Below are 17,491 nucleotides of genomic sequence, written 5' to 3' on the forward strand. Positions count from 1 at the left end.
GAAAATAATCTGGTATGTGACTTGTTACATTGAGGTATCTATGTGATGACTAAAAACATCATATAGACACAGCACGTGATCCTCTGAGGTCATTTAGCAGAAAATAATCTGGTATGTGACTTGTTACATTGAGGTATCTATGTGATGATAAACAGAACATATAGACAAAGCACGTGATCCCCTGAGGTCATTTAGCAGAAAATAATCTGGTATGTGACTTGTTACACTGAGGTATCTATGTGATGACTAAACAGATCATATAGACACAGCATGTGATCCCCTGAGGTAATTTAGCAGAAAATAATCTGGTATGTGACTTGTTACACTGAGGTATCTATGTGATGACTAAACAGATCATATAGACACAGCACGTGATCCCCTGAGGTCATTTAGCAGAAAATAATCTGGTATGTGACTTGTTACACTGAGGTATCTATGTGATGACTAAACAGATCATATAGACACAGCACGTGATCCCCTGAGGTCATTTAGCAGAAAATAATCTGGTATGTGACTTGTTACACTGAGGTATCTATGTGATGACTAAACAGATCATATAGACACAGCACGTGATCCTCTGAGGTCATTTAGCAGAAAATAATCTGGTATGTGACTTGTTACACTGAGGTATCTATGTGATGATAAACAGATCATATAGACACAGCACGTGATCCCCTGAGGTCATTCAGCAGAAAATAATCTGGTATGTGACTTGTTACACTGAGGTATCTATGTGATGACTAAACAGATCATATAGACATAGCACGTGATCCCCTGAGGTCATTTAGCAGAAAATAATCTGGTATGTGACTTGTTACACTTAGGTATCTATGTGATGATTAAACAGATCATATAGACACAGCACGTGATCCCCTGAGGTCATTTAGCAGAAAATAATCTGGTATGTGACTTGTTACACTGAGGTATCTATGTGATGACTAAACAGATCATATAGACACAGCACGTGATCCCCTGAGGTCATTTAGCAGACAATAATCTGGTATGTGACTTGTTACACTGAGGTATCTATGTGATGACTAAACAGATCATATAGACACAGCATGTGATCCCCTGAGGTCATTTAGCAGAAAATAATCTGGTATGTGACTTGTTACACTGAGGTATCTATGTGATGACTAAACAGATCATATAGACACAGCACGTGATCCTCTGAGGTCATTTAGCAGAAAATAATCTGGTATGTGACTTGTTACACTGAGGTATCTATGTGATGACTAAACAGATCATATAGACACAGCACGTGATACCTTGAGGTCATTTAGCAGAAAATAATCTGGTATGTGACTTGTTACACTGAGGTATCTATGTGATGACTAAACAGATCATATAGACACAGCATGTGATCCCCTGAGGTCATTTAGCAGAAAATAATCTGGTATGTGACTTGTTACACTGAGGTATCTATGTGATGACTAAACAGATCATATAGACACAGCACGTGATCCTCTGAGGTCATTTAGCAGAAAATAATCTGGTATGTAACTTGTTACACTGAGGTATCTATGTGATGACTAAACAGATCATATAGACACAGCACGTGATCCCCTGAAGTCATTTAGCAGAAAATAATCTGGTATGTGACTTGTTACACTGAGGTATATATGTGATGACTAAACAGATCATATAGACACAGCACGTGATCCCCTGAGGTAATTTAGCAGAAAATAATCTGGTATGTGACTTGTTACACTGAGGTATCTATGTGATGACTAAACAGATCATATAGACACAGCACGTGATCCTCTGAGGTCATTTAGCAGAAAATAATCTGGTATGTGACTTGTTACACTGAGGTATCTATGTGATGACTAAACAGATCATATAGACACAGCATGTGATCCCCTGAGATTATTTAGCAGAAAATAATCTGGTATGTGACTTGTTACACTGAGGTATCTATGTGATGACAAAACAGATCATATAGACACAGTACGTGATTCCCTGAGGTCATTTAGCAGAAAATAATCTGGTATGTGACTTGTTACACTGAGGTATCTATGTGATGACTAAACAGATCATATAGACACAGCACGTGATCCCCTGTGGTCATTTAGCAGAAAATAATCTGGTATGTGACTTGTTACACTGAGGTATCTATGTTATGACTAAACCGATCATATAGACACAGCACGTGATCCCCTGAGGTCATTTAGCAGAAAATAATCTGGTATGTGACTTGTTACACTGAGGTATCTATGTGATGATTAAACAGATCATATAGACACAGCACATGATCCCCTGAGGTCATTTAGCAGAAAATAATCTAGTATGTGACATGTTACACTGAGGTATCTATGTGGTGACTAAACAGATCATATAGACACAGCACGTGATCCCCTGTGGTCATTTAGCAGAAAATAATCTGGTATGTGACATGTTACACTGAGGTATCTATGTGGTGACTAAACAGATCATATAGACACAGTACGTGATCCCCTGAGGTCATTTAGCAGAAAATAATCTGGTATGTGACTTGTTACACTGAGGTATCTATGTGATGACTAAACAGATCATATAGACACAGCACGTGATCCTCTGAACTCATTTAGCAGAAAATAATCTGGTATGTGACTTGTTACACTGAGGTATCTATGTGATGATTAAACAGATCATATAGACACAGCACGTGATCCCCTGGGGTCATTTAGCAGGAAATAATCTGGTATGTGACTTGTTACACTGAGGTATCTATGTGATGACTAAACAGATCATATAGACAAAGCACGTGATCCCCTGAGGTCATTTAGCAGAAAATAATCTGCTATGTGACTTGTTACACTGAGGTATCTATGTGGTGACTAAACAGATCATATAGACACAGCATGTGATCCTCTGAGGTCATTTAGCAGAAAATAATCTGGTATGTGACTTGTTACACTGAGGTATCTATGTGATGACTAAACAGATCATATAGACACAGCACGTGATCCCCTGAGGTCAATTAGCAGAAAATAATCTGGTATGTGACTGTATCTATGTGGTGACTAAACAGATCATATAGACACAGCATGTGATCACCTGACGTCATTTATCAGAAAATAATCTGGTATGTGACTGTATCTATGTGGTGACTAAACAGATCATATAGACACAGCATGTGATCACCTGAGGTCAATTAGCAGAAAATAATCTGGTATGTGACTTGTTACACTGAGGTATCTATGTGATGACTAAACAGATCATATAGACACAGTACGTGATCCCCTGAGGTAATTTAGCAGAAAATAATCTGGTATGTGACTTGTTACACTGAGGTATCTATGTGGTGACTAAACAGATCATATAGACACAGCACGTGATCCCCTGAGGTCATTTACAGAAAATAATCTGGTATGTGACTTGTTACACTGAGGTATCTATGTGATGACTAAACAGATCATATAGACACAGCATGTGATCACCTGAGGTCATTTAGCAGAAAATTATCTGGTATGTGACTTGTTACACTGAGGTATCTATGTGGTGACTAAACAGATCATATAGACACTGCACGTGATCCCCTGAGGTCATTTAGCAGAAAATAATCTGGTATGTGACTTGTTACACTGAGGTATCTATGTGGTGACTAAACAGATCATATAGACACAGCACGTGATCCTCTGAGGTAATTTAGCAGAAAATAATCTGGTATGTGACTTGTTACACTGAGGTATCTATGTGATGACTAAACAGATCATATAGATTTAGCATGTGATCCCCTGAGGTAATTTAGCAGAAAATAATCTGGAATGTGACTTGTTACACTGAGGTATCTATGTGATGACTAAACAGATCATATAGACACAGCATGTGATCCCCTGAGATCATTTAGCAGAAAATAATCTGGTATGTGACACATTACACTGAGGTATCTATGTGATGACTAAACAGATCATATAGATTTAGCATGTGATCCCCTGAGGTCATTTAGCAGAAAATAATCTGGTATGTGACTTGTTACACTGAGGTATCTATGTGATGACTAAACAGATCATATAAACACAGCACGTGATCCCCTGAGGTCATTTAGCAGAAAATAATCTGGTATGTGACTTGTTACACTGAGGTATATATGTGATGACTAAACAGATCATATAGACACAGTACCTGATCCCCTGAGGTCATTTAGCAGAAAATAATCTGGTATGTGACTTGTTACACTGAGGTATCTATGTGGTGACTAAACAGATCATATAGACACTGCACGTGATCCCCTGAGGTCATTTAGCAGAAAATAATCTGGTATGTGACTTGTTACACTGAGGTATCTATGTGATGACTAAACAGATCATATAGACACAGCACATGATCCCCTGAGGTCATTTAGCAGAAAATAATCTAATATGTGACACATTACACTGAGGTATCTATGTGATGACTAAACAGATCATATAGATTTAGCATGTGATCCCCTGAGGTCATTTAGCAGAAAATAATCTGGTATGTGACACATTACACTGAGGTATCTATGTGATGACTAAACAGATCATATAGATTTAGCATGTGATCCCCTGAGGTCATTTAGCAGAAAATAATCTGGTATGTGACTTGTTACACTGAGGTATATATGTGATGACTAAACAGATCATATAGACACAGCACGTGATCCCCTGAGGTCATTTAGCAGAAAATAATCTGGTATGTGACTTGTTACACTGAGGTATCTATGTGATGACTAAACAGATCATATAGACACAGCACGTGATCCCCTGAGGTCATTTAGCAGAAAATAATCTGGTATGTGACTTGTTACATTGAGGTATCTATGTGATGATTAAAAAGATCATATAGACACAGCACGTGATCCTCTGAGGTCATTTAGCAGAAAATAATCTGGTATGTGACTTGTTACATTGAGGTATCTATGTGATGATAAACAGATCATATAGACACAGCACGTGATCCCCTGAGGTCATTTAGCAGAAAATAATCTGGTATGTGACTTGTTACACTGAGGTATCTATGTGATGACTAAACAGATCATATAGACACAGCATGTGAATCCCTGAGGTCATTTAGCAGAAAATAATCTGGTATGTGACTTGTTACACTGAGGTATCTATGTGATGACTAAACAGATCATATAGACACAGCACGTGATCCTCTGAGGTCATTTAGCAGAAAATAATCTGGTATGTGACTTGTTACACTGAGGTATCTATGTGATGACTAAACAGATCACATAGACACAGCACGTGATCCCCTGAGGTCATTTAGCAGAAAATAATCTGGTATGTGACTTGTTACACTGAGGTATCTATGTGATGACTAAACAGATCATATAGACACAGCATGTGATCCCCTGAGGTCATTTAGCAGAAAATAATCTGGTATGTGACTTGTTACACTGAGGTATCTATGTGATGACTAAACAGATCATATAGACACAGCACATGATCCCCTGAGGTCATTTAGCAGAAAATAATCTGGTATGTGACTTGTTACATTGAGGTATCTATGTGATGACTAAAAAGATCATATAGACACAGCACGTGATCCTCTGAGGTCATTTAGCAGAAAATAATCTGGTATGTGACTTGTTACATTGAGGTATCTATGTGATGATAAACAGAACATATAGACAAAGCACGTGATCCCCTGAGGTCATTTAGCAGAAAATAATCTGGTATGTGACTTGTTACACTAAGGTATATATGTGATGACTAAACAGATCATATAGACACAGCATGTGATCCCCTGAGGTCATTTAGCAGAAAATAATCTGGTATGTGACTTGTTACACTGAGGTATCTATGTGATGACTAAACAGATCATATAGACACAGCACGTGATCCCCTGAGGTCATTTAGCAGAAAATAATCTGGTATGTGACTTGTTACACTGAGGTATCTATGTGATGACTAAACAGATCATATAGACACAGCACGTGATCCTCTGAGGTCATTTAGCAGAAAATAATCTGGTATGTGACTTGTTACACTGAGGTATCTATGTGATGATAAACAGATCATATAGACACAGCACGTGATCCCCTGAGGTCATTCAGCAGAAAATAATCTGGTATGTGACTTGTTACACTGAGGTATCTATGTGATGACTAAACAGATCATATAGACACAGCACGTGATCCCCTGAGGTCATTTAGCAGACAATAATCTGGTATGTGACTTGTTACACTGAGGTATCTATGTGATGACTAAACAGATCATATAGACACAGCATGTGATCCCCTGAGGTCATTTAGCAGAAAATAATCTGGTATGTGACTTGTTACACTGAGGTATCTATGTGATGACTAAACAGATCATATAGACACAGCACGTGATCCTCTGAGGTCATTTAGCAGAAAATAATCTGGTATGTGACTTGTTACACTGAGGTATCTATGTGATGACTAAACAGATCATATAGACACAGCATGTGATACCTTGAGGTCATTTAGCAGAAAATAATCTGGTATGTGACTTGTTACACTGAGGTATCTATGTGATGACTAAACAGATCATATAGACACAGTACGTGATCCTCTGAGGTCATTTAGCAGAAAATAATATGGTATGTGACTTGTTACACTGAGGTATCTATGTGATGATAAACAGATCATATAGACACAGCATGTGATCCCCTGAGGTCATTTAGAAGAACATAATCTGGTATGTAACTTGTTACACTGAGGTATCTATGTGATGACTAAACAGATCATATAGACACAGCACGTGATCCCCTGAAGTCATTTAGCAGAAAATAATCTGGTATGTGACTTGTTACACTAAGGTATATATGTGATGACTAAACAGATCATATAGACACAGCACGTGATCCCCTGAGGTGATTTAGCAGAAAATAATCTGGTATGTGACTTGTTACACTGAGGTATCTATGTGATGACTAAACAGATCATATAGACACAGCACGTGATCCTCTGAGGTCATTTAGCAGAAAATAATCTGGTATGTGACTTGTTACACTGAGGTATCTATGTGATGACTAAACAGATCATATAGACACAGCATGTGATCCCCTGAGATTATTTAGCAGAAAATAATCTGGTATGTGACTTGTTACACTGAGGTATCTATGTGATGACTAAACTGATCATATAGACACAGTACGTGATTCCCTGAGGTCATTTAGCAGAAAATAATCTGGTATGTGACTTGTTACACTGAGGTATCTATGTGATGACTAAACAGATCATATAGACACAGCACGTGATCCCCTGTGGTCATTTAGCAGAAAATAATCTGGTATGTGACTTGTTACACTGAGGTATCTATGTTATGACTAAACCGATCATATAGACACAGCACGTGATCCCTTGAGGTCATTTAGCAGAAAATAATCTGGTATGTGACTTGTTACACTGAGGTATCTATGTGATGACTAAACAGATCATATAGACACAGTACGTGATTCCCTGAGGTCATTTAGCAGAAAATAATCTGGTATGTGACTTGTTACACTGAGGTATCTATGTGATGACTAAACAGATCATATAGACACAGCACGTGATCCCCTGTGGTCATTTAGCAGAAAATAATCTGGTATGTGACTTGTTACACTGAGGTATCTATGTTATGACTAAACCGATCATATAGACACAGCACGTGATCCCTTGAGGTCATTTAGCAGAAAATAATCTGGTATGTGACTTGTTACACTGAGGTATCTATGTGATGATAAACAGATCATATAGACACAGCACATGATCCCCTGAGGTCATTTAGCAGAAAATAATCTAGTATGTGACATGTTACACTGAGGTATCTATGTGGTGACTAAACAGATCATATAGACACAGTACGTGATCCCCTGAGGTCATTTAGCAGAAAATAATCTGGTATGTGACTTGTTACACTGAGGTATCTATGTGATGACTAAACAGATCATATAGACACAGCACGTGATCCTCTGAACTCATTTAGCAGAAAATAATCTGGTATGTGACTTGTTACACTGAGGTATCTATGTGATGATTAAACAGATCATATAGACACAGCACGTGATCCCCTGGGGTAATTTAGCAGGAAATAATCTGGTATGTGACTTGTTACACTGAGGTATCTATGTGATGACTAAACAGATCATATAGACAAAGCACGTGATCCCCTGAGGTCATTTAGCAGAAAATAATCTGCTATGTGACTTGTTACACTGAGGTATCTATGTGGTGACTAAACAGATCATATAGACACAGCATGTGATCCTCTGAGGTCATTTAGCAGAAAATAATCTGGTATGTGACTTGTTACACTGAGGTATCTATGTGATGACTAAACAGATCATATAGACACAGCACGTGATCCCCTGAGGTCAATTAGCAGAAAATAATCTGGTATGTGACTGTATCTATGTGGTGACTAAACAGATCATATAGACACAGCATGTGATCACCTGACGTCATTTATCAGAAAATAATCTGGTATGTGACTGTATCTATGTGGTGACTAAACAGATCATATAGACACAGCATGTGATCACCTGAGGTCAATTAGCAGAAAATAATCTGTTATGTGACTTGTTACACTGAGGTATCTATGTGATGACTAAACAGATCATATAGACACAGTACGTGATCCCCTGAGGTAATTTAGCAGAAAATAATCTGGTATGTGACTTGTTACACTGAGGTATCTATGTGGTGACTAAACAGATCATATAGACACAGCACGTGATCCCCTGAGGTCATTTACAGAAAATAATCTGGTATGTGACTTGTTACACTGAGGTATCTATGTGATGACTAAACAGATCATATAGACACAGCATGTGATCACCTGAGGTCATTTAGCAGAAAATTATCTGGTATGTGACTTGTTACACTGAGGTATCTATGTGGTGACTAAACAGATCATATAGACACTGCACGTGATCCCCTGAGGTCATTTAGCAGAAAATAATCTGGTATGTGACTTGTTACACTGAGGTATCTATGTGGTGACTAAACAGATCATATAGACACAGCACGTGATCCTCTGAGGTAATTTAGCAGAAAATAATCTGGTATGTGACTTGTTACACTGAGGTATCTATGTGATGACTAAACAGATCATATAGACACAGCACGTGATCCCCTGAGGTAATTTAGCAGAACATAATCTGGAATGTGACTTGTTACACTGAGGTATCTATGTGATGACTAAACAGATCATATAGACACAGCATGTGATCCCCTGAGATCATTTAGCAGAAAATAATCTGGTATGTGACACATTACACTGAGGTATCTATGTGATGACTAAACAGATCATATAGATTTAGCATGTGATCCCCTGAGGTCATTTAGCAGAAAATAATCTGGTATGTGACTTGTTACACTGAGGTATCTATGTGATGACTAAACAGATCATATAAACACAGCACGTGATCCCCTGAGGTCATTTAGCAGAAAATAATCTGGTATGTGACTTGTTACACTGAGGTATATATGTGATGACTAAACAGATCATATAGACACAGTACCTGATCCCCTGAGGTCATTTAGCAGAAAATAATCTGGTATGTGACTTGTTACACTGAGGTATCTATGTGGTGACTAAACAGATCATATAGACACTGCACGTGATCCCCTGAGGTTATTTAGCAGAAAATAATCTGGTATGTGACTTGTTACACTGAGGTATCTATGTGATGACTAAACAGATCATATAGACACAGCACATGATCCCCTGAGGTCATTTAGCAGAAAATAATCTGGTATGTGACACATTACACTGAGGTATCTATGTGATGACTAAACAGATCATATAGATTTAGCATGTGATCCCCTGAGGTCATTTAGCAGAAAATAATCTGGTATGTGACACATTACACTGAGGTATCTATGTGATGACTAAACAGATCATATAGATTTAGCATGTGATCCCCTGAGGTCATTTAGCAGAAAATAATCTGGTATGTGACTTGTTACACTGAGGTATATATGTGATGACTAAACAGATCATATAGACACAGCACGTGATCCCCTGAGGTCATTTAGCAGAAAATAATCTGGTATGTGACTTGTTACACTGAGGTATCTATGTGATGACTAAACAGATCATATAGACACAGCACGTGATCCCCTGAGGTCATTTAGCAGAAAATAATCTGGTATGTGACTTGTTACACTGAGGTATCTATGTGATGACTAAAAAGATCATATAGACACAGCACGTGATCCTCTGAGGTCATTTAGCAGAAAATAATCTGGTATGTGACTTGTTACATTGAGGTATCTATGTGATGATAAACAGATCATATAGACACAGCACGTGATCCCCTGAGGTCATTTAGCAGAAAATAATCTGGTATGTGACTTGTTACACTGAGGTATCTATGTGATGACTAAACAGATCATATAGACACAGCATGTGAATCCCTGAGGTCATTTAGCAGAAAATAATCTGGTATGTGACTTGTTACACTGAGGTATCTATGTGATGACTAAACAGATCATATAGACACAGCACGTGATCCTCTGAGGTCATTTAGCAGAAAATAATCTGGTATGTGACTTGTTACACTGAGGTATCTATGTGATGACTAAACAGATCATATAGACACAGCACGTGATCCCCTGAGGTCATTTAGCAGAAAATAATCTGGTATGTGACTTGTTACACTGAGGTATCTATGTGATAACTAAACAGATCATATAGACACAGCATGTGATCCCCTGAGGTCCTTTAGCAGAAAATAATCTGGTATGTGACTTGTTACACTGAGGTATCTATGTGATGACTAAACAGATCATATAGACACAGCACATGATCCCCTGAGGTCATTTAGCAGAAAATAATCTGGTATGTGACTTGTTACATTGAGGTATCTATGTGATGACTAAAAAGATCATATAGACACAGCACGTGATCCTCTGAGGTCATTTAGCAGAAAATAATCTGGTATGTGACTTGTTACATTGAGGTATCTATGTGATGATAAACAGAACATATAGACAAAGCACGTGATCCCCTGAAGTCATTTAGCAGAAAATAATCTGGTATGTGACTTGTTACACTGAGGTATCTATGTGATGACTAAACAGATCATATAGACACAGCATGTGATCCCCTGAGGTCATTTAGCAGAAAATAATCTGGTATGTGACTTGTTACACTGAGGTATCTATGTGATGACTAAACAGATCATATAGACACAGCACGTGATCCCCTGAGGTCATTTAGCAGAAAATAATCTGGTATGTGACTTGTTACACTGAGGTATCTATGTGATGACTAAACAGATCATATAGACACAGCACGTGATCCTCTGAGGTCATTTAGCAGAAAATAATCTGGTATGTGACTTGTTACACTGAGGTATCTATGTGATGATAAACAGATCATATAGACACAGCACGTGATCCCCTGAGGTCATTCAGCAGAAAATAATCTGGTATGTGACTTGTTACACTGAGGTATCTATGTGATGACTAAACAGATCATATAGACACAGCACGTGATCCCCTGAGGTCATTTAGCAGAAAATAATCTGGTATGTGACTTGTTACACTGAGGTATCTATGTGATGATAAACAGATCATATAGACACAGCACGTGATCCCCTGAGGTCATTCAGCAGAAAATAATCTGGTATGTGACTTGTTACACTGAGGTATCTATGTGATGACTAAACAGATCATATAGACACAGCACGTGATCCCCTGAGGTCATTTAGCAGAAAATAATCTGGTATGTGACTTGTTACACTGAGGTATCTATGTGATGATTAAACAGATCATATAGACACAGCACGTGATCCCCTGAGGTCATTTAGCAGAAAATAATCTGGTATGTGACTTGTTACACTGAGGTATCTATGTGATGACTAAACAGATCATATAGACACAGCATGTGATCCCCTGAGGTCATTTAGCAGAAAATAATCTGGTATGTGACTTGTTACACTGAGGTATCTATGTGATGACTAAACAGATCATATAGACACAGCACGTGATCCTCTGAGGTCATTTAGCAGAAAATAATCTGGTATGTGACTTGTTACACTGAGGTATCTATGTGATGACTAAACAGATCATATAGACACAGTACGTGATCCTCTGAGGTCATTTAGCAGAAAATAATATGGTATGTGACTTGTTACACTGAGGTATCTATGTGATGATAAACAGATCATATAGACACAGCATGTGATCCCCTGAGGTCATTTAGAAGAACATAATCTGGTATGTAACTTGTTACACTGAGGTATCTATGTGATGACTAAACAGATCATATAGACACAGCACGTGATCCCCTGAAGTCATTTAGCAGAAAATAATCTGGTATGTGACTTGTTACACTAAGGTATATATGTGATGACTAAACAGATCATATAGACACAGCACGTGATCCCCTGAGGTCATTTAGCAGAAAATAATCTGGTATGTGACTTGTTACACTGAGGTATCTATGTGATGACTAAACAGATCATATAGACACAGCACGTGATCCTCTGAGGTCATTTAGCAGAAAATAATCTGGTATGTGACTTGTTACACTGAGGTATCTATGTGATGACTAAACAGATCATATAGACACAGCATGTGATCCCCTGAGATCATTTAGCAGAAAATAATCTGGTATGTGACTTGTTACACTGAGGTATCTATGTGATGACTAAACAGATCATATAGACACAGTACGTGATTCCCTGAGGTCATTTAGCAGAAAATAATCTGGTATGTGACTTGTTACACTGAGGTATCTATGTGATGACTAAACAGATCATATAGACACAGCACGTGATCCCCTGTGGTAATTTAGCAGAAAATAATCTGGTATGTGACTTGTTACACTGAGGTATCTATGTTATGACTAAACCGATCATATAGACACAGCACGTGATCCCCTGAGGTCATTTAGCAGAAAATAATCTGGTATGTGACTTGTTACACTGAGGTATCTATGTGATGATAAACAGATCATATAGACACAGCACATGATCCCCTGAGGTCATTTAGCAGAAAATAATCTAGTATGTGACATGTTACACTGAGGTATCTATGTGGTGACTAAACAGATCATATAGACACAGCACGTGATCCCCTGAGGTCATTTGGCAGAAAATAATCTGGTATGTGACATGTTACACTGAGTTATCTATATGATGACTAAACAGATCATATAGACACAGCACGTGATCCCCTGAGGTCATTTAGCAGAAAATAATCTGGTATGTGACTTGTTACACTGAGGTATCTATGTGATGACTAAACAGATCATATAGACACAGAATGTGATCCCCTGAGGTCATGTAGCAGAAAATAATCTGGTATGTGACTTGTTACACTGAGGTATCTATGTGATGACTTAACAGATCCTATAGACACAGCACGTGATCCCCTGAGGTCATTTAGCAGACAATAATCTGGTAGGTGACTTGTTACACTGAGGTATCTATGTGATGACTAAACAGATCATATAGACACAGCACGTGATCCCCTGAGGTCATTTAGCAGAAAATAATCTGGTATGTGACTTGTTACACTGAGGTATCTATGTGATGACTAAACAGATCATATAGACACAGCACGTGATCCCCTGAGGTAATTTAGCAGAAAATAATCTGGTATGTGACTTGTTACACTGAGGTATCTATGTGATGATTAAACAGATCATATAGACACAGCACGTGATCCCCTGAGGTCATTTAGAAGAAAATAATCTGGTATGTGACTTGTTACACTGAGGTATCTATGTGATGACTAAACAGATCATATAGACACAGCACGTGATCCCCTGAGGTCATTTAGCAGAAAATAATCTGGTATGTGACGTGTTACACTGAGGTATCTATGTGATGACTAAACAGATCATATAGACACAGCACGTGATCCCCTGAGGTAATTTAGCAGAAAATAATCTGGTATGTGACTTGTTACACTGATGTATTTATGTGGTGACTAAACAGATCATATAGACACAGCACATGATCCCCTGAGGTCATTTAGCAGAAAATAATCTGGTATGTGACTTGTTACACTTAGGTATCTATGTGGTGACAAAACAGATCATATAGACACAGCACGTGATCCCCTGAGGTCATTTAGCAGAAAATAATCTGGTATGTGACTTGTTACACTGAGGTATCTATGTGATGACTAAACAGATCATATAGACACAGCATGTGATCCCCTGAGGTCATTTAGCAGAAAATAATCTGGTATGTGACTTGTTACACTGAGGTATCTATGTGATGACTAAACAGATCATATAGACACAGCACGTGATCCCCTGAGGTCATTTAGCAGAAAATAATCTGGTATGTGACTTGTTACACTGAGGTATCTATGTGGTGACTAAACAGATCATATAGACACAGCACGTGATCCCCTGAGGTCATTTAGCAGAAAATAATCTGGTATGTGACTTGTTACACTGAGGTATCTATGTGATGACTAAACAGATCATATAGACACAGCATGTGATCCCCTGAGGTCATTTAGCAGAAAATGATCTGGTATGTGACTTGTTACACTGAGGTATCTATGTGGTGACTAAACAGATCATATAGACACAGCACGTGATCCCCTGAGGTCATTTAGCAGAAAATAATCTGGTATGTGACTTGTTACACTGAGGTATCTATGTGATGATTAAACAGATCATATAGACACAGCACGTGATCCCCTGAGGTCATTTAGCAGAAAATAATCTGGTATGTGACGTGTTACACGGAGGTATCTATGTGATGATAAACAGATCATATAGACACAGTACGTGATCTCCTGTGGTCATTTGCAAGAGAATTTATGGTTGCTGGTAATATTGGGCATCTGCAAGAGAGACCGGATCTGTTTAAGGAATAAATAAATGACATATTTATATATATCTGGTGAGCAAGTTCCTTTCAGTGCTGGTTATTCACCAAAAGTATTGCACTATCCCTGGTTCCCTTTCCAAGATGGCTGAGAAAGAGCTCTTCACTTAATCCGAGCGAAGGTCAGTGCCACCATTATCAACTATTAGAATCCGTTATGAATTATCAGATGGTAGATAGCTACATTGGGGACAATTTAACAATGTCTGGCGGACATGATACACTGTAGGGTATCATGTCCGACAGACATCACTGAATGCTGACAGCATACGTTGTCGGCATTTAATATTGCACAAGCAGTTCTGGTAAACTGCTTGTGCAATCCCCCCCCCCCCAATTCGTGGCCAATCGCCTGCTAAAAGGGGGTGTCAATCAACCCAATCGTATAGGATTGGGCGGATTGCTGCACACAGCCTCAGAGGCAGCAGATCAAGAAAGGAGACCGCTGCTTCAAAACTGCTGTTTCCGGCAGGGGCATCAGGGGACATTCGGCCCTTGATAAATCGGCTCCATTCTATCAATGTGTATACATACTATTAGTGCTGTGTATACATACTATTAGCTCTGTGTATATATACTATTAGCTCTGTGTATATATACTATTAGCTCTGTGTATATATACTATTAGCTCTGTGTATACATACTATTAGCTCTGTGTATATATACTATTAGTGCTGTGTATACATACTATTAGTGCTGTGTATATATACTATTAGCTCTGTGTATATATACTATTAGCTCTGTGTATACATACTATTAGCTCTGTGTATACATACTATTAGTGCTGTGTATACATACTATTAGCTCTGTGTATACATACTATTAGCTCTGTGTATACATACTATTAGCTCTGTGTATACATAATATTAGTGCTGTGTATATATACTATTAGCTCTGTGTATACATACTATTAGCTCTGTGTATACATACTATTAGTGCTGTGTATACATACTATTAGCTCTGTGTATATATACTATTAGCTCTGTGTATATATACTATTAGCTCTGTGTATATATACTATTAGCTCTGTGTATACATACTATTAGCTCTGTGTATATATACTATTAGTGCTGTGTATACATACTATTAGTGCTGTGTATATATACTATTAGCTCTGTGTATATATACTATTAGCTCTGTGTATACATACTATTAGCTCTGTGTATACATACTATTAGTGCTGTGTATACATACTATTAGCTCTGTGTATATATACACTATTAGTGCTGTGTATATATAGTATTAGCTCTGTGTATATATACTATTAGCTCTGTGTATACATAATATTAGTGCTGTGTATATATACTATTAGCTCTGTGTATACATACTATTAGCTCTGTGTATACATACTATTAGCTCTGTGTATACATACTATTAGCTCTGTGTATATATACTATTTGCTCTGTGTATATATACTATTAGCTCTGTGTATACATACTATTAGCTCTGTGTATATATACTATTAGCTCTGTGTATATATACTATTAGCTCTGTGTATACATACTATTAGCTCTGTGTATACATACTATTAGCTCTGTGAATATATACAATTAGCTCTGTGTATATATACTATTAGTGCTGTGTATACATACTATTAGTGCTGTGTATATATACTATTAGCTCTGTGTATATATACTATTAGCTCTGTGTATACATACTATTAGCTCTGTGTATATATACTATTAGCTCTGTGTATACATACTATTAGTGCTGTGTATACATACTATTAGCTCTGTGTATATATACACTATTAGTGCTGTGTATATATAGTATTAGCTCTGTGTATATATACTATTAGCTCTGTGTATACATAATATTAGTGCTGTGTATACATACTATTAGCTCTGTGTATACATACTATTAGCTCTGTGTATACATACTATTAGCTCTGTGTATACATACTATTAGTGCTTTGTATATATACTATTAGCTCTGTGTATACATACTATTAGCTCTGTGTATACATACTATTAGCTCTGTGTATACATACTATTAGTGCTGTGTATACATACTATTAGCTCTGTGTATACATACTATTAGTGCTGTGTATACATACTATTAGCTCTGTGTATATATACTATTAGTGCTGTGTATATATAGTATTAGCTCTGTGTATACATAATATTAGTGCTGTGTATATATACTATTAGCTCTGTGTATACATACTATTAGCTCTGTGTATACATACTATTAGCTCTGTGTATACATACTATTAGTGCTGTGTATATATACTATTAGCTCTGTGTATATATACTATTAGCTCTGTGTATATATTAGCTCTGTGTATATATACTATTAGCTCTGTGTATACATACTATTAGTGCTGTGTATATATACTATTAGCTCTGTGTATACATACTATTAGTGCTGTGTATATATACTATTAGCTCTGTGTATATATACTATTAGCTCTGTGTATACATACTATTAGTGCTGTGTATACATACTATTAGCTCTGTGTATACATACTATTAGTACTGTGTATACATACTATTAGCTCTGTGTATATATACTATTAGTGCTGTGTATATATAGTATTAGCTCTGTGTATACATAATATTAGTGCTGTGTATACATACTATTAGCTCTGTGTATACATACTATTAGCTCTGTGTATACATACTATTAACTCTGTGTATACATACTATTAGTGCTGTGTATATATACTATTAGCTCTGTGTATATATACTATTAGCTCTGTGTATATATTAGCTCTGTGTATATATAC

Source organism: Bombina bombina, chromosome 8, assembly GCF_027579735.1.
Source record: "Bombina bombina isolate aBomBom1 chromosome 8, aBomBom1.pri, whole genome shotgun sequence".
Taxonomy (NCBI): domain Eukaryota; kingdom Metazoa; phylum Chordata; class Amphibia; order Anura; family Bombinatoridae; genus Bombina; species Bombina bombina.